This window comes from Eulemur rufifrons, chromosome 6 (genome assembly GCF_041146395.1).
Source record: "Eulemur rufifrons isolate Redbay chromosome 6, OSU_ERuf_1, whole genome shotgun sequence".
Lineage (NCBI taxonomy): Eukaryota > Metazoa > Chordata > Mammalia > Primates > Lemuridae > Eulemur > Eulemur rufifrons.
In genome coordinates this window covers 28,438,215-28,461,140 of record NC_090988.1, presented here as the reverse complement: position 1 = coordinate 28,461,140, position 22,926 = coordinate 28,438,215, and positions in this window count along the sequence as shown.

Below are 22,926 nucleotides of genomic sequence, written 5' to 3'. Positions count from 1 at the left end.
TTGGCAAGGGCATCTGGTAAATGGTATTTCTAGGCTTTACACCCCTACACTCAAACAACTGGTTTAGAAGAGTGGGTAAGATATTATCACCAAACTCAACTGGCACTCTAAGAGTCTTCTAACACCTATAGGGATCATCCTTTATGACACAAACCTGACTTAATGTTTCAATGACACTGATAGGGGACCAAGAATGTAGGAAAAAAAAACTTGGATGCTTCATATTAATTATAGGCATTCAAAAAGACTCACCCTTTCTCATTTGCATTTTAGATTTTTAAAAATTATACTTATTTTTAAATTATGGATGGATATTTACAAATGTTGAAAGAATAGTATGATAAAATTCCATTGTGTCATCTCCCAATTTTAAGCTTCTTTCAACTGTACAATCCACCTCCATCATCCTCTTATTTAAGCATTATTGATACAGGTTAAAAAATGTCTACTTCAATCCATAAATATTTATTTATGGATATCTGAAATATTACACTTTTTGAATACAAACACAATACTAATATTTATCAGGCCTAAAACATGTATAAAATAATAGTTTAATAACACCAAATATTTTGGCATTATTTGAAATACCTCTATTTCATAACTTTTCAAAAATCAAGGTCTACGTAAAGGATATGCATTTCAATTAGCTGATAAATTGCTTCTCTTTTAATCTATATAGATTCTGTCTCTCTCAAATTGCTTCTCTTTTAATCTATATAGATTCTCTCTCTCTCTCTCTGTCTCTCTCTCTCTTTCTCTCCTCTCTCTTTCTCTCTAGTAATTTATTTATTGAAGATTTAGGTGGTTTTCCATAGTTTGAATTTGGCTTACTGGATCCCTGGGGTGTTATGTAACATGTTTCTCTGTGCCATGCTACTGTTAGATTTAGAATCTTGATCAAATTCTGGAATGTGGTGCTGCTGTGCACTTCCACCAGGAGGCACATGTAGTCTAGCTTTCTCTCCTTTGTGTATTCATCTGTCATGGAGTCTTTATTTCCCCTGGATTTGCAAATGGTAATATTCTGGCTCTACTATTCTTCATTTATCATCTGAAGTACTTCCTTAAAGAGAACTTTTACCACTTGATTATTTGGTTACCCTTAAGTATAGTTCATAATGCAAAATCTGGATAGACTCTTGATTCTTTTTCTTTATGTATCAGTTTTCAAATAGTTCCCTGGAACCTCAAATGTGGCCAATGTATGTTCAACCCCAGCACCACCACTTACGATTTATGTAATACTGGGAATATAACTTTTCTTCTCTGTGAATATATGAATCTGTTAGAGATTTTGGACAATTAGATACAATTCACATAAAATGCCTAAATGACATTTTTGAATAGTGTAAGAACTCAATCCATCATCATCATCATTACTATTTGCTTAAATCTCCAAGGTCCAATCTTCACATATAAATAATCCAGTTAGGTACTTTGTTAGAAGCTATATGGCCTGGGGAAGTGGAAGAAAACAATGAATCCTATTTCTTAAGTCAAATACTGTTTCGGAAGTGTCATCTGATTGAGTTAATGGTTCATTAGCTGCCAAGTGGGAGTAAATATTCTAATAATCTGCGGCCATTCTAGACTTATGATGTCACATACAGAAAAGAAAAAGAGGTGATTGCATGCCTAAACAGAAATAATAGAGTCTATTCTTGCAATTGTTTGTTTTTATAGCCATGAAAAGATACGCAAAAATTGTTGAGAGTTAAAACATTGGGCAAACTGATCTAAAAGCAATATATGTGTATATATATGCATGTATACATATGTATGTTTATGTCTATGTGTGTGTATGTATGTGTATATATGTATATGTGTGTGTGTGTGCATGTATATATATATGTTCCTAGAGTTACTGAAGGAAAAATAGTTTATCTGGGGAATGTGTCCTGAAATAATGGACTATTTCTATTTATTAATATATGGAAAAAGTATCCATACTTCAAGCCCCTCTGCCATGTTTACATGTCCTCTTCTGGTGAACAGATCTCAAAAATGCTGGTTTTTTAGAGAAGAGCAATGATAAGGCATTTGAAATAGCAAAAAAATAGAGCTAAGAAGGATAAATTTGGTCTGAGTCATTTGATAAAATCTAACTTCATTCTAAAAAAATATCATTCTTTTCTGTAGAAATTTTATTGAAGCTTGTAAGAAAATAAGAATAAGCATGCTTATACAGATGGCTAACTCAGCAGGTGAGAGCTTGATTAATCTAAGGTCAAGACCTCATGTCTCTTATGGGCTCATTATTTTCACATGTTTTTTCATGTCTAGAGTGTACATATTTAACCCAGGTCAGTCATTTTATAGATGTTTGTCCAGATTCACTCATTAGGGGTAAATTCTTAAACTTCTAACTCCACATTGGAAGAAAAAATTAATAATCTTAATTATTTTAGTAATACCCATAATAATATTGGATTTGTACTTTTTATTCACAAATTAAAGCCAACATTAATGTTACTTTACCCATTATTATCCATTGTCTCTGCGTTGATGAATTCCATTGATCCATCAACACAGGGTTATGATTAGGGTTAGGGTTTATATCTGGGATTTTTGATCCTTTTCTTTACTGACAAGTCAATCCCTTCAACTCACTGAAACTGGAAAATTCACAAGGCATGCAATCCATCTGAGTTGATCTTTGGCTGTCCACCATCTGATAACTCTTCCCACATGTGTGTTACTCTACACACTCAGACTCTCAATAAGGGAAAAGCTCATCTCTTCTTAGATAATCATTAGATTTCAGGTTCCCTTGCATCTATATTGATAGAATGTGATATAGCTACTTCAATCAGTTTCCCTCACCTTGAATTTTAAATTGAGATTTAGTAAATTTAGGGCAGAGACCATGAAACATTAATTCCAGTAACTGTGGCAACATCATTAAGCCTCCAGGAATAGAAGCAGCAATAGCAGAAGCAGTGCAGTGCATAGGCAGAGTACAGTATTTGTTGCTGGCAGTGGCAGGAAGGGCAAGCAGGCATATGTGGTACGCATCAGCAGCAGGAGCAGCAAGACTTTTCTCACAGGTCTGATACTTGATGTGGCAGTGGGTTTCTTGCTAGCTGCTACCTAGCTTTCTCTCTTCTTGGCCATTTTTCCAACCTGATTTTCCAGCCTTCCTAATTATTTTATGTACTGCTTACTCCCTTCTATATAAATGTTCTACTTAAATTAGCTAGATTGCTTCTGCTGCACAAAGCAAAAATCTTTAACTGGCATGAGAAGTGATCACAAACTCAAGAAGACGCAAATAATCTGAGACGGATTTTCTGGACAGGGCTGAAGTGAAAAACTGGATTAGTGTTTGGGTAAAGAATTCTGTCCATGATAACCATGTAACGGAGAAACAAATAAATGTATCCGTTGCTATCTGAACTCTAATCATCTGAATACATGCTATAATAACTTGCAAGGAAACTTAACCCATTTTTACTACCCAAATTAAAAAGTTGGTATAACACACCTATGCTCAGGTGTCAGTGAAAACATTTAAATTGCATGGGTATCAGTATGAAAGGATGTAGAGTATGAGTAGTCTTATCTCTGTGATTTTATCAACAGGTTTTTGTCTTTTGCTTGCATTTAAAAAATGTGTTGTATATTTTTGCTATAATTTTTCCCACATGAGTAAGTTTAAAAGGTCTTCTAAAAAAGTAGAAATGCCTGTGAAAAAAACAGGTGAGCCAAAGAGGCACCAAAAAGTCATATGTTAGAGAAAAATTGGAGCTAATAAAGTGTTTTAAGAGAGGTGACTACATAAAAGACACAATCTTGGCCATACACATATTCCCAAAAACTGTGTATGTGAATTATTTCTATGCAGGAGAAAATAAAGAACGATTATGAAAGTGTTGTTGGTTCTGGAAATCTTCAACATGTTAACCATATATAGCATAATAATTTTGAAAAAAAATGAGAGAATTAACTTGCCCAGTGGATTGTGAATCACAATCAGTGTGGGCTGCCCCTTAACACCATGTTGATATAGCAGAAAGTGTCAAACATATTTAAAGATCTGAGTAAGGTCACAGTAGAGAATTAAGAAGATTTAGTGAAGGAGCTGAGAAACAGAGTAGGTTCAAGATAGAGCAAGATATTTAAGAATCTTGCAAGACTGCACAATTTAAAGATCATGGGTCAAAGACTGTCTGCTAACATTATTAGCATTATTAGCGTTATTAGGCTGCAGTAGTACTCTATGAATTCCAAAATTCTTTTGTATCTGACTTCAAGCTTTTGTGTAAATGATTGACACACACACATATAAAAACATAGATCTTGCTAAAGTGCCTGGATTTAGTGATATGGCCAAGGATATGCTGATGAACTGTTTTAGACATAGAAAATCACTTAATATGGAGAAAGACATTCTGCTTGATGCTCATCATTGGCCTGAGAGAGAAAGGAAACAAAAGGAAGTCATAGATACCATATGTCATATCTTTACAAGAACCTACATGATGCACACCAATTAAGTACTGTTGAAAGTGAGCTGGATCATACCAGAGCACTTGCCAATGTTTACTTTTCAAAAAGCAGTTATAAATGTAGGTAGCTGTGTAATCAATCTTAAGCATAAGTCATTCAAGCAGATGATCATTTTTAGTTTGTTCATTTTTTTATTCCAGCTAATCCATTTCGGTAACTTCAAGTGTCAAATGATAACTGCCCACCATGCATTTGGATTTGACCTTATACACACCTAATAGAGTTTTAACCTGTCCTTCACCTGTGTGTCTCAAGACTCCAGAAAACAGCATGATAAACTCTTCTTTCATCTACCTTCTCCCATCCCAAAGTTTATCAACTTTATCAAAGATTAATTATAGATTGGTATGACAAATGAAGCAGCCTAAACAATTGCAATTGTTTGGTTAGTTAACTGAAGTCAGAACCAATGGCACATCATACTAAAGGATATTGAGGGGACAGAAACTTCTTTATTTACAGTAGAAATGAAATCCAAAGCACATGGAACACAGGTTTCGTGTTTGAAAAAAGATGTCAGTGACTCCAGCCACTTCAGTAGGTATACAACCCCAAATAGATGAGAAGAAAAGTGTTTTCTATCTTCTCTCATTTTCTTTCAGTTTCATTTCTCCTATTATTTTTGGTGGATAAAAAAAATCAAGACATGATGTGGTAATCATTTCTCAATGTATGTGAAAATAAAAACATGTATATTATATATATATATAATTTTTATTTGTCCACTATACATCAATAAGGCTGGGAAAATATGTGACACAAAAAATGGAAGAAAAAAGTATGTGAAGTATTTAAAAATATATGCATATTTATGTGTATGTATATATCCATCCACACATGTTGAGGTCAGAGGGAGTAATATACATTTTTCCAGAGATCCTGATGTTCTGTCTAGATGCAGCAACGAAACAAACTTTGGGGAAGGTGAGAATGCATTTTAATTTCATAAGGGATAGCATATTATATTAGGCTGGAATTGCATTATTATTTTTTTTTTTATTTTGAAGTGAAACTATGTCAAGGTTTTATACACTGGAGAGCCCAAAATAACAAATGCTTGGCAGACAAATAGGTATACAGTGGTGGGCATTTATCATGTCCTCTGTGACAAGCATCAATCCCCTTTTTATGGATGGACAATTCCTTACCTAGAGAATATGAGTGGAGAGAGAATTTGCCTTCTGCCACGGAGGCTGAAAATGCCAGATACTTGTTTTCTCAGGGCATGGCATGAAACATTGGCTTTGTCAAACCAACTCACCGACTCTGGACTTGGAGACAAGGATGAAGAACTCACTCTGCCAGGATGCAGGATTAGTAGCAGGCAGCAAAGCACAGCAGCTGGTGTTCAGCATCACTAGCAGATGCACTGTAACCAGAGTGGTCATGTTCTGTGGCAATTGCAGCAGTCTCTTCATTGGAATAACATTACTGATTTTGACCTGATGCCCACCGTCCCTTCTTCTTGCTCAATTTTTCAGGCCTTGTTCTCTAGCCTTCCTGGAATTTCTGAGGGCTATACAATACTCTTTGATGCATTTATTGTTCTGTTTAAAATTCTGGAGTCAATATCTGTAACTAACTACTAAGGAAAATGACTGATTCTTGGTCTGGCAAAGTGGCCTGAGATATATGAATAGACAATAAATGTGCATTCTCAGAAAACTGTTTAAAATAGGAGCATAAATGTCTACTCTGTAGGTGTATGTGCTATCTTGAAGGTAACATTCCAAGCAAACAAGTCATGGTTTCGTTAGGAAATAGAAGCCATGCTTAACTAATATTTTGAAATGAATTTAAGTAAGGAACTGTTTATAGTTGAAGAAGGTAAGGGAAACAACAAGAAATGATGAGGCCCTGGAAATTATTACAGTAATGGTAAAAACACTCTATAAAGGTAAGTACAGGAAACAGCAGAGCCATGGGAGAGGTGACACTAGAAAAGAGGGTAATCTGATGGGAGCTATAGTTACAAAAGGACGAAACCATACCTAAAACTATAGGACCAAGACACCTTGTGGGGGTAGCACGGAAGAATATTCGAACCTTCATCCCCCCATGCGTCTAATATCCTGATGGTGGCTCTTGTTGGCCAAACACAGAAGCCAAGTGCAAGATGACTCCCTCTGTTATTAAGGAAGACAAGAACAGAGGATGAACCTGGGAGTAAATCAAAGTATACCCCTGAATAATAATCAACTTATTTATAAAATGAATTAGGAGAATATTTGAAATGTATGCTTTCCATTAAATAACCACATTTAATGTTTTCCAAGCAAATGTGTATTAATTAGGAAAAAAATCAATATTGTCCAAGGGCAAGTTAATCCAAAAAATATTTTTCTAAAGCATACAAGGAGACTACTGGAATTGATAAACAAACTCAGCAAAGTCTCAGGTTACAAAATCAATGAACAGAAATCAGTAGCATTCTTATATGCCAAAAACAGTCAAACAGAGAACCAAATCAAAGACTCAATATCCTTCATGATAGCAACAAAGAAAATAACATACCTAGGAATGTATTTAACTAGGGAGGTAAAAGGTCTCTATAGGAAGAACTATGAAACAGAAAGGAAATAGCAGAGGATGTAAACAGGTAGAAAACCATACCATGCTCATGGGTCAGCAGAATCAACATTGTTAAAATGTCTGTACTACTCAAAGTGATCTACATGTACAATGCAATCCTTATTAAAATACCAACATCATTTTTGCAGATCTAGGAAAAATAATTCTGTACTCGTATAGAGAAACTGTATATAGCAAAAACAATCTTAAACAAAAAGAAAAAATTGGAAGGCATCAATTTACCAGACTTCAAGCTATACTAAAAGGCCATAGTAACTAAAACAGCATGGTGCTGGCACAAGATCACAGATGTAGACCAGTGGAACAGAACTGAGAACCTAGATATAAAACCATCCTCACATACCCATCTAATCTTTGACAAAGCAGACAAAAACATAAAGTGGGGAAAGGAATCCTTATTCAATAAATGGTTCTGGGAAAACTAGATAGCCACATGCAAAAGACTGAAATAGGATCCACACTTCTCACCTCTCACAAAAATCACCTCACAGTGGATAACAGACTTAAACCTAAGGCATGAAACTACAAGAATTCTAGAAGAAAATGTTGGGAAAACTCTAATAGATATTGGCCTAGGGAAAGAATTTATGAAGAAGACTCCAAAGCAACAACACACAGCAACAACAAAAATAAGTAAATGAGACCTCATCAAATTAAAAAGCTGCTGCACAGCCAAGGAAACTATCATGAGAACAAAGAGACAACCTACAGAAAGGGAGAAAATATTTGCATGCTACACATACGATAAAGGGCTAATAACTAGAATCTACATAGAACTCAGGAAAATCAGCAAGAAAAAAATCAAATAACCCCATTAAAAAGTGGGTAAAGGACATAAATGAAACTTTTCAAAAGAAGACAGACTAATGGCCAAGAAACATATGAAAAAATGCTCAGCATCTCTAATCATCATGGAAATGTAAATCAAAACCACAATGAGATATCACTTGACTCCAGTGAGAATGAGTTTTATCAAAAAGTCCCAAAACAACAAAGGTTGGTGTGGCTGTGGAGAGATAGGAACACTCATACACTGCTGGTGGGACTGCAAACTAGTGCAACCTCTGTGGAAAGTAATATGAAAATACCTTAAAGAGCTACAAGTAGAACTACCATTTGATCCAGCAATCCCATTACTGGGCATCTACCCAAAGGACAAAAAGACATTCTATGAAGAAGACATCTACACTAGAATGTTTATAGCATCACAATTCACAATTGCAAAGATGTGGAAACAACCCAAGTGCCCATCAATATATGAGTGGATTAATAAAATGTGGTGTATGCATACCATGGAGTTCTACTGAGCCACAAAAAACAATGGTGATCTAGCACCACTTGTATTATCCTGGACACAGCTGGAGCCCATTCTACTAAGTGAAGTATCACAAGAATGGAAAAACAAGCACCACATGTACTCACCATCAAATTGGTGTCAACTGTTCAACACTTATGTGCACATACAATAGTAACATTCATTGGGTGTCGGGCAGGTGGAGGGGGATGAGGGCATGAGTATATTCACACCTAATGGGTACAGTGCGCACTGTCTGGGGGATGGATACACTTGAAGCTCTGACTCGGGTGGGGAAAAGCAATATACATAACCTAAACATTTGTACCCACATAGTATGCTGAAATAAAAATAAATAAATAAATAAAATTAAAGTAAAAAACCTGAAAAAAAAAATAAAGCATATAAGGAATTTTGAAGGGTTTTGTAAGTACAATGTATGAGTCCTATTTAAAATTGCATTCATCCAGGAAAGAGCACTTACAGAATGGCAGCGTGAAGAGTTCTGTAAACTCTCTCCTCCGCAAAACAACAATAACTGGTAAAAATTATACAGTAAACAACCATTTAAAGTCTCTCATATTTTTTCTAATAGCACATTGAGAAACATTTACTGAAGAAAATTCACTAAAGTTTGCTTAAAGACAAGGATAAATTCTGGCATTTTAGCCATAACCCACTCCATCCCCTCTTCCAACTCAGCATGATGGAAGCTCCACTCCATGCAGGAAATAGGAAAGAAAAAAAAAAAAAAAAGGAAATTCCTCTCTCCCAGTTCCCAGTAAGGAACTATAGATTCATCCCCAGAAGGGAAAGACTACCAGCATTTTTCATCCCACTCAGCTTTGTGGTGGAGTTCTACCCCAGGCAAGAGCAACTGAGAGATAGGGAACACCCTTTCCACCAAGTCCCCATTCATAAGGTGGAAGCTCTGTGTCAGGTGCAGCAGGGAAAGCATCTTGAGTACTGGTTGCCTTCACCCCAACTTGCTCATAAAGCAGAGTTTTCATGACAAGACAGTCAAGCCAAGAAGCCTAGGGCTACTGCTCCTGCCTAGTGTCCCACACATAGACCAGGCTCCAAGAGCAACAGACAACTGTCTCCACTCTCAGCTCAGAACACTGGTGCAGAATTTAGGCCCAGAGGAGAGGAAAGTCTTAAAAACAGCTAGCTCTGTAGCTCTCGATAAGAAGACTGACTCTATTTGAAAAAGAACATTGAAAACTTCAGGCCTAAGGGCATGTCCAGAAACAATGGAGATTTTAGTAGTGTGCAATTAATAGGAAACTGCTAGCTCTATGAGAAATCATGGACCAGGTAGAAATTTAACAGAGAAAACTAGAGAGGTAGCTAAGATGAGACCTTCTGGAGTCAGAGCCAGCTTCAAGCAGTAGCTTTGAAGACTATATAGAAAAGGAGGCCCGATTTAATTCTATAGGACCATGGAACAGAATAGAGAATCCAGAAATAAAACCATAGAGCTACAATTAACCAATCTTTGACAAAGCAGACAAAAACAGTAGGGAAAAGATGCCCTATTCAATAAATGGTTCTGGAAAAACTGGGTAGCCACATGCAGAAGAATGAAACAGGACCCCTATCTCTCACCAGATACAAAAATTAATTCAAGATGGATTAAAGATTAAATGTAAGACATGACCATAAAAAATTCTAGAAGAAAATGTCAGAAAAACTCTTCTAGGCACAGGTTTGGGTAAAGAATTTATGACTAAGACCTCAAAGGCTAATACAGCAGCAATAAAAATAAATAAATGGGGCTTAATTAAATCCCTGGCTTTTTAAGGAGGGGAAACTGACAAGGGGCTACGTGCATTGGGGCAGGTTGTGGTGAAGTGGTGAGTCTTGGCATCAGGAAGTCTGTGCAGGGGCCTCAGGAATCTCAACTCCGTTGTCTGGCAGACATTTCATCATTTCTGGGAAACAACTCAAAATGTCAAGCAAGTTAAAAGTTAGAGGGTTCGGTCATCAAGCCCTACTGGCCTAAGAATTAAACAATGAGAGGAAGAGTATATATTTTTAAGAAATAGGTTTCATTGAAATTTGTTTATAGAGCCTGTTAGACTTTCTGACTTTATTCAAAATGAAGAATTTCCAGCACTTTAAAGAGTTAATTGCATAGTTTAAATATTTTTAAAAATAATATTTTGAGTTATATGTCTTAAAACAGTCCCCTATTCAATGAAAGAATCTTTAGAGCTCACAAGTCCAGCCAGGACAGTTGTTGTGTGATAGAAATATAAACTTATTCAACATATAAGTCATATGCAATTCTGACCCATATTTTGGACCTAGAATGAGTACTGCTGAAGTCCTGATACAAATAAGAATGAGAAAATTTGAGCAAAATATGTGTAAGATATCAGATTTATTTCCTAAAGAAAATATATCCTAACAGGATATATTTAGAATATATTATAAAGGATTCCAGTAGTTTGAATTTAAGTTGAGTCCTATTTTGTCTTGTGTTTAACTTCTCTTGCCTTACTGGAACATAACGGTAGCCTTTATTCCAAGAAGTGGCCAAAGTATGAGAAATTTTAAAATCCATCATATTTTTTTTCTAGCAAACAACTCATTAGCCAAATACCCCAGTAACCACCATCAAAATAGGTACACAAGAACCACAGATTTAGTATCACTTTAAGCTGTCATTTAGCAACACGCATCTTACATGGCATCCTTAAACCTAGAGAATCTTGAAATAGATAAGCAGCCCCAAAATTCTAATAAACAACCTTCTTGCTCCAGGAAATTAAGCAAAGAATACATTCCCTAAAGTGTTAGCTCCTCCCAAACATGCCTGATCCAGCAGATTGGAGTATTCTAGAAAACTGGCAAGCTGGTAGTGCAACAAAAGACTGAATAAATCCCATAGCTCTTCAACTCCATTAGCTTTTCTGGAGTCTCTTTGTCTCCCATGATCCACAGGGACATTATCCCTTTCAAAAGTAGCAAGCTTTGGCTGTAAACCCTGCAAGGCAATGTCATTTCAGATTTCAATATTGGTGTCTGAAAAACTTATGAAAGCAAACAAAACTCTTTGTCTAAGTAATTGGATTAGATGCAGCATATGGTCATGGATAATTATTTGCTTCTGACCAGAAAACAGTAGTTAATAGAGTCTACAAAAAATGTGGTCATAATTTTCCAATGTTATATAGAAAGCAATAACGTTTGGCATAAGTCAAGTCTAAAGGGATTTCCAGTTGACTATTTAGAAACACAAAGTAAAAACACCCACAGACCAGCATAAAGCACACATTTCAATGATACTTGAAAAGAGACAGCAAGAAAATGGAACCACAATGAACAATAAAACTAGTGTAACGTTGGCTTCTTAGGGCCAGAAGCAGATCAGACCAAATCATAGTGGTTCAAGCATCCAGCCTCCTCTATGTCTCCTATATTTAAATTTTCCAAGACAGTACTTCAGAATTTCACCTGGGTTCCAGATACTGTCACTATGCCAAAGTAACACTTCATGTACCACCAGTTTTTGATAGAACATATGGTAGATATCAGTAACTGTTAAATACCTGGTCAGTCACACATAGTTGCTGGAATAGTGATAGCTAAGAAAGTTTGCACCCTAACTTCATGAAACCAAGATCTAAAACTCCCTCCCTGAGTAGGCAAAGCTTTGACTGCTACCACAAACGGTTACACTAAGTATTCTTTCTTAAATGCATGTTAGAAGATTTCACTACAAGTTTGATTTCTATCTAATGAACTCAAGCTTTCTGCCAGTATGAGTCATTTCAGCAAGATATCTGAATACATAATGCATGCCCACGTCAGTCTCTCACAGATTTGTAGGCGATGGGAATATTCAGATTTGATTAAACTGGGTGATAGCAAATTTTTATTCTTGATATCTGAAATTCTGTTTCTTATAGGAAATTCATTATACTTAAGAAGAGAATGAGATAGTATTTCAATTAAGAGCTCAAAGGAGAGCTAATTTATAGCTAATGCTTAATATATTTCATAGAGATTTCTTGGTTACATATTTACTTTTCAAAAATACCCCCAAAGCAATGTTTGCCAAAATGACCTACTGAGTGAAGGTGAAACACAAGAATTTATATCAAAAAAGGTAAAGACATACTTTTCAAGATCCATTTCAGCCTAAAAGGATGGAGACTCTTTAGATACCTGCTCCTAGTTTGAACACCAATTTTGATTTTTCATTACAATTTTTGTTGAAGTTTTTTAGTTGTATAATGGTGGAAGAATGATGACTCTTTAAAATCTGATTCCAAAACACCATAATTTCTCTAACCCATGAGAGCAACAGGTGAAAGAGAATCAAGAGGGTCCATGGGAAACATCAGAAGAATGTAAGTTATTAACAGTAAAGTTTTTTTTCTAGGCATGAGGCATATAGATCAGGAAGGAGTCTCTGTCACCAGATTTTGATTACTTCATATAAAGATCTGTATCTTACTCATCTCTGTGTCCATAGTATCCTAACACAGCATCTACCATCTAAGTAGGTGCTCAAAACACACTTCGAAGATTTTTTTGCACTGCAGATGTCTATTAAAAGATTATTGTCTAGAAGTTTAGGAGACTGACTTCATTGTTGTTTTCTATGATGTTCGGAATTTGTAGTTGTTCTCAAACTTGAAAGCACACAGATGCCTGGAGCCCATGCCCAGAGACAGATTTAATCTTGGGTAAAAGCCTGGGTATCACTGTTTTTTAAAAGACTTCCAGGTGGTTCCAATGTGCAGCAGGCTTGAGATTCACTACCACTGTCCAAGAGCAATGCTTCTCAAACTGTAAATTGTATGCAAATCATCCGGTAACCTTGTTAAAATGTAGATTCTGATCCAGAAAGTCTGGAGCAGGGCCTGACATTTTTCATTTATAACAAGCACCAAGTGATGATGTTGCTGAGAGTAGAATGGCAAAGCATTCTGGTTGCCTAGGATATGAGACATTTAATGCTAACTCAAGAATTTTCTGGGCAAACTGGCACAGTAGGTAATCTAATGATGGGACTATGGACTACATTTTACATAGTAAGGTCCTAGAGCAGAGGTTCTCAAACAATAGCATGATTCAAAATCACCCCATAATGCTTATTAAAACTAGTGTTGTGGCTACCTACCCCCAAAATTTCTTCTTTTGTAGGTCTGGGATAGGTTCTGGGACTTTACATATATGAAAAGTACCTAGATGGTACAGATGCTACTAGTCTGGGAACTGCTCTTTTTAAATCACTAGTCTAAACCAGGAGTTCTCAAACTTACCTGCAAATTGATTTCACCTGGAGAGCTTCCTCATCCTCAGTGATTGTTCTGGGGTCTAGCCTAGGGTTTTACCAAGCACCCCAAGTTGATTTTAATGTGCAGTCAAGGCTGAGAGTCATGGTAAATATATATATTATAATTATCTGTAGTTCAAATATAGATTCATTTTTGTGTATTTGATATTCATGTTTATTCATGGCCCTCTCTGTTCTATCAACACAGAATATCATGAGTGACTGAGCAAAGGCATTAAAAGTCCACATAGTGCTATTTCTTTTTCCTGGATGTGCTTATTAGCAAAGGTCCAAAGGAAGGAGGACTTGCACAGGATTTGAATAGAGACAAGCTGTGCCTCTGTCTCCATCTTTCCTCTGTCTCTGTCTCTAAATACTTTGGTTTTCTCAAATCTTTGATGACAAGTAGAGGCAGACTGCCCTCTTGGAACAAGGTCTATACTCTGTGGGTCACTCTTTCCTGCTTCATCCTCCCTTTCCCCTTTGTTTCCTCTACCTTTTCCTCTCTTTAGCTCTTTTTCTCTCTTTAACTCTCTTTCTCTCTTTCTTTTCTTTTTAAATGGGACTTCCAACAACTACTACCACTACCACCTCTACATCACAATTACAGACCTCGCACACCTATATTCCCAGTCTTGTTTCTTATTCACTAGGAGAAACAACATTCACCTTTTCCAACGTTTCTTGTAATATTTACTCTTAAATTTTTCATTAACAACTCACATTTACAGTTTGAATATTTTATGGTTTTGACATTATCTATTACATTTTTATATAAAAGATAAGAATTTCACTTTTTACATACTATTACCCACAAAGAAATCATTACCTTCCCTACCATCCTCACAATGTATTGAGATCAACCTTTTTTGATTAAGCCAATATTTAGCATGTGTTATTATGAGTATATAAATAGTATTCACAGTTGAATCACAGATTCTATCTAATTACACTTCTTTCCTTGTAAAATTTTTGTTTTCTCTGGTTCTCATAGTTGCCTCCTTTTTTTTTTTTTTTGCTTGTTTGCTTAGTTCTCTACATAACAATAACTACACCATCCCCAAACTCTCCCACATATAAGCATAAATGTCGGCTCATTATATTTGTACAGAACAGGTTTTTACAATGCTCATTTTTCTTGTTTTGTTCATTAGTTTTCCATTAATATATCTGTTTATGATACTTTTGGCTTTTGTTCCAGTCTCAACTAGAGTCCTATGAGTCTACCTGTTAGCAAAGTTCTTTTCCTGGGTTGTCTTTTTATTACTAATTTGGGAATGATTTTTTTCTCCTCTCCATTCCATTGGATCCACTGCTTCCAACAACTCCCAAGTCCCTCATTCTTGGTTTACTCTAACACTTTGGTAAAGCACACATTTGAGAGACACACACTTAAGAGAAAGTGTCTAAAAGATAAAATTATTTTGGACCTCACTTGGGAGAAAATGTTAGGTTTACTGGTTTAGAAGGAATAGGATTCTGGGTTGAAAACAATTTTCTTTCAAATTTTTAAAGGAATATCTCTACTGAATTCTACTTCTTAGAATTGCTTTCAAGAATTTTATTGCCACTTTGAGTCTTATGCTTTGTATTAAGACTTGTTTTTTTTTCTTTCTCTTTTTGAAGCTTTTAAGATATATTTGTTTATCTAGTGTTTTAAAATTTCTTCACGGGGTACTTTGGTGTTGCTCATTTTTGCATATAATATGCTGGGACCTCAGTAGAGTGTTTCAATCTGGAAACTGGTGCTCTTTAATTCTGGAAAGTTTTCTTGTACTTAATTCTTCTTTCTTTCCTTTTTTTTTCCTGGGGTGGGGGGTGGTAATCTCCCTATGTTGCCCAAGCTGGCTTCAAAATTCTCCTGCCTCCTTCTCCTGAGTAGCTGGGACTACAGACATGCGCCACTCACTGTGTCAGCCTTCTTTTTAAACTTTCTCCTTTTACTGACATCTTTGATCCTATAGACTGAATCTCTTTCTTATATTTTTATTTATTTTTCCAATTACTTTTTTTTAAATTGTACTTTTATGGATTTACTCAAATACATTTTCTATTCCTTATGTTAAAATTTCTATTTCTACTATCATATATCCAAGAGATCATTTTTTCAAACTCTTTGAATAATCCATTTTATAGGCTCCTGTTGTTGTTTCACAAATACAATATTTTTCCATTTCTCTGAGGAATTTGATTATAATTCTTTGGCATTTTCCTTATAAACTTGGCGACATCCTGGCTGACAGTCTCTATCATCCTATTATTTTAAATCTTGTCTCTTTCATGCTTGAGAGTTTTTTCCTTTAAATATCTGCTTATCTTCTTATTTAAAAGTGAGGCATTAAACAAGTTGATTGGATTGGCTTGCAGACAGCTGTCTAAAAAATAAAAATAAAAATAAATAAAAAGTTGATTGGGAGACTTTGAGTGGTAAAGGGAGAAAGATAAAAATGTTGAAAGTTGGGATCCATTGTATGGTAATTAGATGGGACCTAGCTATTTTGTTGAAAAACTGCCAAAGATTGTTGCCCTCAGGATTGATAGGTCTTATATATTCAACCAATCCATGTTCTCCAGAGAGGAAGGAATCACCTAGTCTCCTGGGCTAGGGGATGTACTTACCTGCTGACTATATATGATTCATTCAGGGCGAGGAAGTATAAGATGCACAACCCTTTGTGCATATATTTTTACTTAATCTCTCTCTTCTCAGTTATATGACCATTACTCTCAGTTGTGCCTAGTATCTCTGTGTCCAGAGCTCCTTTAATTCAACCTCTCTAAAAATTACTCCTCCAATTTTCTGCTGGATTGGAGGAAAAAAATCTGACAGTTGAAAAATCTTTTATAAGATACAAACCTGAAAAGGAAAACAAAACAAAAAAAAAAAAACCCAAACTATCAGTTAATCCTCTTTTATCCTGCTCTAACTCTACATCTTTCTCTTCTGAGGTATCTGCTGCCTCTAATTTCTAACCCTCTCTAGGGTTCTGAGGCATGGGTCACCTTCTTGGCTTTTACTCAGGCTGAAGTTTCACTTTCTTTGGCCTATTAACTTGGGTGTCACTTCCTATTTGTTTGCCATCTTCCAAAATGGTATAAACATTTTTTCCTTCCATTTTATTTCACATAATCTGTATTCTTTTGGTTTTATGCCATTTTAAAAGTATTTTATTATATTTGTGCAGGTTTTGGAAGGACTTGGTGCACAGTATGTCTCAATCTACCCCATTTAACATGAACCCCTCTAATATGCCTTGTACAAGTGGTGAAAATAGAAGGTTTATAGTCTTTTCCTGCTTGGAAAGAAGTATCATCCTCACCTCATTGACCAGCCTCCCTTAGCAAGAAAAGGTGAGACAAGAAGAAAACAAGGGCATTCCAGCTTACCTAACCTGAGCAAAAGGTGTTCTTCCTCATATACACTGTCTAGTTCAGCAAGCTTCCACTTTAAAATTTAAGACAAAGTTCCAGCTAGTAATGAAATCTTCTTTGTGTTTCATTCTCCTCTGAGTACATAATCTCTCTGGAATATTGCAGAGATTGATAAATTAATAAGTAAAATAATTGTTAACAGCATTGGTGTGGTCCTGAATTTCCCATCAAAATACTATAGCATATATATGTACACATATATATTCCAACATATACAGTTTCTAACTTTCAATTTCAATGTAATGCATAGTATTCAATCAATTATTAATAATACATGATATATTCAATGTTTTATTATAATATAAAATAGGCTTTTTGTTAGATTATTTTGCCCAACTGTAGGCTAATGTAAGTGTTCTGAGCACATTTAAAGTAGGCTAGTCTAAGGTATGATGTTTGATAAATTAGGTATATTAAATGCATTTTCTACTTGCAATATTTTCATTTTATGATGAGTTTATCTGGACGTAACTCCATTTAAGTCAGTAAGCATCCTTATGTATATTGGGTACACATACATACATATAATTTTCAAAATGTAAATTTAAGAAGAGTATACTCCGAAGTATTCATAGTGCTTAACTGAACTGTAGGAATTTTGATATATTCTTCATTTATATTTTCCAAGTTATCTGCCAAACAATATATATTACATGTTTAATAAGGAAAAAAGTTATAAAGAAATTATAACTCAGGGCCCCCACTTTTAGTGAGTGTAAATGTTGGCTATTTTATGGAACATTAAATAAAGTTAGAAAATGATTGCAGGATAAGCTTGAACTGAGGATAAAGTTCCTGCCATGTTTTAAGATCAATTATTAAATTCCAAGCTGGTGCCTGGGAAAACCAGGTTTAAATCACCTCTCTACTAACTTAGAAGTTACCCTGGACTTCTCTTTCAGCTTCCTAGAAAATTCAGGGTGCCTTAGGGACAGAAACCCTGTGGCAATGTTTATTTCTAGGATGAATGGCCTCATTACCCTGATTTCATGCAATCATCAGAGCTTCACTTGCCTGGATGTTTTAACACAGAGAAAACATCTTCTTTTGAGGCTGCAGTGTAGATTTTCCAAATGTGTCTTGTCAACCCTGGGCAAGAAAATGAGGACTAGAGAGGATTGTCATGTATACTGTTCAATACATTCGCTCTGTCAAATTATTTTTTAATACTTCACTCAGCCCAGAAATGAGTTTAACAGTTTTCTGTAGCACACTAATTTCCAGAATGCATGTGTGAGGTCATTGAGCCATTGTATTCCTCATCAAAAATTAAAGGAATTGTATTAATCTTTTCACTGTCTCCCCTCACATACAACAGAATGACTGATTGCTTGGCATATGCTAGCATACCACACTGTGCCAAACAGATGGAGACCATTCAGGCAGAAGCTGGGGTGGGCAAAGATGTACGCCACAGTTTTGTGCTGTTGAAGAGAAACAATTGGGCGGGCTTCCTTTGCTTAGTTTTCTGATATTTGGATTCTGAACTAGGAGGTGAAAAAAATAACCCTGAATTAATTGCTGTCACTTCTATTGATCTGGATTCTATTAAATGAGAACACATTTGCAATTAATCCAAAGAAGTAGACCAACCCTCCAAATGAGTCAGTTAATGCTGGGCATTATAAAATATATTAAAATACTTTATTCTTTTATTTCAGAGATAGAAAATTATTAGTGACATTATAAGCTTAGTTTTCTTCTTCTTAATTTGCTTCCCACATCTCTGGTCCATTCATTAATTTTAGTAAATATTTATAACATGCTTATTATAGCAGACATTAATTTAAGAACTGGAAATAGAATGAAAAATAAAATGTAGAATGCTTGGTCCTTATGTCACTTGCATTCTAGTAGATAAAAAATAAAACTGGAAATAACCAAAATAAATTAAAACATAATATGTAAGATGGTAAGTGCTATGGAGAATAACAACACAGTAGTTAAGGGGGAAGAGACTACGCATGGAGCAGAAGGTTTATTGTTTTACATAAAAAAAAATTGTAGTAGATATCTCCAGCCAAGTGATACTTAGAAGTGAGAAAGACCTCTGCACAGATGAAGAAAAATAATGTAAAGGTCCCAAGGTGGGGCCATGAAGCAGCACAGGACATACTTGAGGAAAAACAAAGAGCCACTGCAGCTGAAATAAGATGAGGAAGCAAGAAAGTGGTAAGAAAGCAGAAAGGAAGTTAGGTATCAGATCATGTCAGGACTTTCAGGCATTTGTAAGGAAGTCAGTTTCACTCTATGTGAGCCAGGAGACTACTTAGAGCACTTAGAGCAGAGAAAGGACGTGATTTGATTTACATTTCAAAGAGGTCACTCTAGATGTTTCAGTTGTATGGGAAGACCACAGTTGACTCAGACCTTTTGGAAAACTATAGTAATAACTAAGACATTAGATGATAGTAGCTTGGCACAAGATGATGACAGAGAATGATAATAAGCAGTTTTATTCTGGATATAAGTTGAAAAACTATCAACAAGGTTTGGTGATATATTGATCATGGGGTAGAAGATACAAAAAAGGCTTAAAAGAATTTTCCGTAAGATTGTAGCATAGGATGGTATTTCCAGAATGGTAGAATACAGAACTCTGAAAATTCTCTCTTCCATAGAAGCAATGAGAGTACTGTCAAAAATTGTCAGGATAAAATTTTTCAGAACTCTGCAAATTAACCAAAAGCTTGCAGCAATCTAGGAAGTATTTATTTAAGAAAGGTAGTTGAATCTTGGTAAAAACTATAAACTTTGTCATATTTAAATGTCTTCTGTTCCCATCTCCTATTTCCAATTCCATGGCAGACTGGAAAACTAACAATCTACAATCACAATGAAAACTAACAGGCCAGGAGACACCTGAGGTAGAAGGAGAGAGTTGGAGCTCCAGAAAGTTCTATTCCCAGAGAATTGTCATGAGTTGACCATTTTGGTGATTTCTTGGAAAACCCCAAGTGCATGACAGTCCTGATTCATGACTTAATTCATTCATATGCTCTGATTTATGGCTCACCCACTGTTTAAAAAAAAAAAGAAAAGAAAAAACCCTTTTCCCTGGGACATATTTGTGGAAAAAACATCTAAAGGCAATTGGCTAACTTTGCAACTGCCTGAAGCTGTGGATTATTGTGGGGACAAACAATAAGCTAACCAAAAAGCTTAAAAGAAAAATCTAGAACATGAGAGTTCCTAAATGCCTATAGGAACTCTGAATAGTTCTGACATTCTCCTGAAATAAAGAAGGTGATGCATATATGTAGGGATATGCATATGCTCAGGAAAGATGTCATAAAGTCCTAAGCTTTCACCCCTGATAGACTATGAGGTTCTAAGCAAGAGAAAAGTAAAAGTTAAGGCAGAGTTGTTAACTGTCTGAGTACTAAATGAACATCTCAAAATGCACATAGAGTCCTTCAGCAAAGCCTGGAGGAATGAATGGTCCTAGTCATTTAAAAAATCCAGTTATAAGATGATCGCTAAAACACAGAGCAGAGACTTTAGTGAACACATGAGACAAAGAATATAGACTTTACAGAATTAGTTAAAACAAATCACTAAAACAAAGCAAAAACAATAGCACTGAACCAAATTGATCAAAAAAACAATAATAAACCTTAGAAGACAGAAGATTAATTTTCAGAATTATGGCATTATTATTGTTTTTTTTGAAATGTCAAGTATTCAATTAACTATTAAAATCAAGAAGCAAAGAAACAGGGCAGTAAAACATATGCAATGGGTGGGGGGAGAGGGAGAGCAGTCTATAAACTTTCCCTGAGGAAGTACAGATTCTGGATTTACTGAACAAAAACTTTGAATCAGCTGTTATAAATACATTAAATAATTAAAAGAAACCGTATCTAAAGCAATAAAGGAGAATATGAAATGATACCCTATCAATAACAAATATCAATAAAGTAATTGAAATTACGGGAAAAAACAAATCAAATTGAAATTCTAGAGTTGAAAAGTACAACTTAAGAATTTACTAGAGGGACTTAACAAAGGTATGAGGGGGCAGAAGAAAGAATCAGCATACATGAAAATAGGTTATTGGGGAAACAAATCACAAAACAGCAGCTACAAAACCTACTGTATCAGTAATTACATTAAATGCAAATAAATTAAACACTCCAATTAAAAGTTTGAGATTAGAAGGATGGAATATAACTAAGATAAGTAAAGAGATTAAATTAGTAATAAAATAGAATTTCCCACAAAGAAATGTCTATACCCAAAAAGCTTCAATGGTGGATGCTATCAAACGTTTAAATAAAAGTTAACACCCATCAGTCTTTCACAAACACTTCCAAAGAATAGAAGAGAGGAACATATTCCAACTAGTTTCATGAATTTAGTATTGCTCAGATACTAAAAGCACATAGAAATATCATGAGCAAAGAAATTTATACAACAAATATATAAGCCTTATGGACACAGACACAAAATTCTTTCACAAGACATTAGCAAACCAAACATAGCAAAATGCAAAAGTGATTATAGACCATTTTCAAGTGATATTTACTCCACAAATGTAAGATTAACATAGAATATGAAATCAATCAATGTAATATGCCATATTAATAGAATAAAAACCAAAAACCACATGATATCTCTATAGGTGCAAATAAAGCACTAGAAAATATCTTTCCATTATAAAAACATCTAATAAAAAGTAGAAAGGGAATTTCTCAATCTGATAAAAGATATTTAATAAAATTCACATCTAACATTATATTTAATGATTAAAGACTGAACACTTTCCTTCTAAAATTATGAACAAAACAAAGATGTCCACCCACGCCACTTCTATTCCACTAGGACAATTAGACAAAAAATAAATCAAAGGAGTCTAGATTGGGAAGAAAGAAGTAAAATTGTTCCATTTTCAGATGACATAATCTTGTGTATAGAAAATCCTAAGAATTTCACACACACACACACACACACACACACACGAAAGTCTGTTAGCACTTATGAATAAGTTCAGCCAGGTTGTAAGATTCAAGATTAATTTTCAAAATCAATTATATTCTATATGATTATAATACAAAATCTGAAATTAAGAAAAAATTCATTTAAAATATAACAAAAAGTGTAAAATAACAATGATTAACTTTAACAAAAACTAAAAAGTATCCTTAAAAATGAATGAAGATCTAAATAATGAAAAGATATCCCATTTTTGTAGATTGGAAGACCTAATATTGTTAAGATGGCAAAACTCCCAAATTGATCCTTAGATTCAGTGTAATCCATATCAAAATACTAACAGGTGCTTTTGCAGAAATTGACAATCTGATCTTAAAATTTATATGGAAATACACAGGATCCAGAAGTGAACATGGTCTTGAAAAAGATGTGGTCTTGTAAAAGTCCCTTAACTTTCTTAAGGGACTTACCATGTGTGATTTCAAAACTTACGAAAAAGATATGGTCACCAAGATTGTGTGATACTAGCATAAGAATAGACATATAGTTCAGTAGCATATATTTGAGAGTCTGTAAGTAAACCCTCATATTTGTGGTCGATTGATTTTTGACAAAGGTGCCAAGATAATTCAATGGGAAAAAGAAATCTGTTCAGTAAATAGTGGTGGGGTAACTGGATATGCAAAGAATGAATTTGGACCTTTTCTTCATGCCATAAACAAAATTGCATAAAAATGGATCAAAGACCTAAAAGTACGAACCAAAACTATAAAACTCTTAGAAGGAAACAGGTGTAAACATTTGTGACCTTGTATTAGGCAATGGTAACTTAGATATGATACCAAAAGCACAAGCAACAACCTGAATA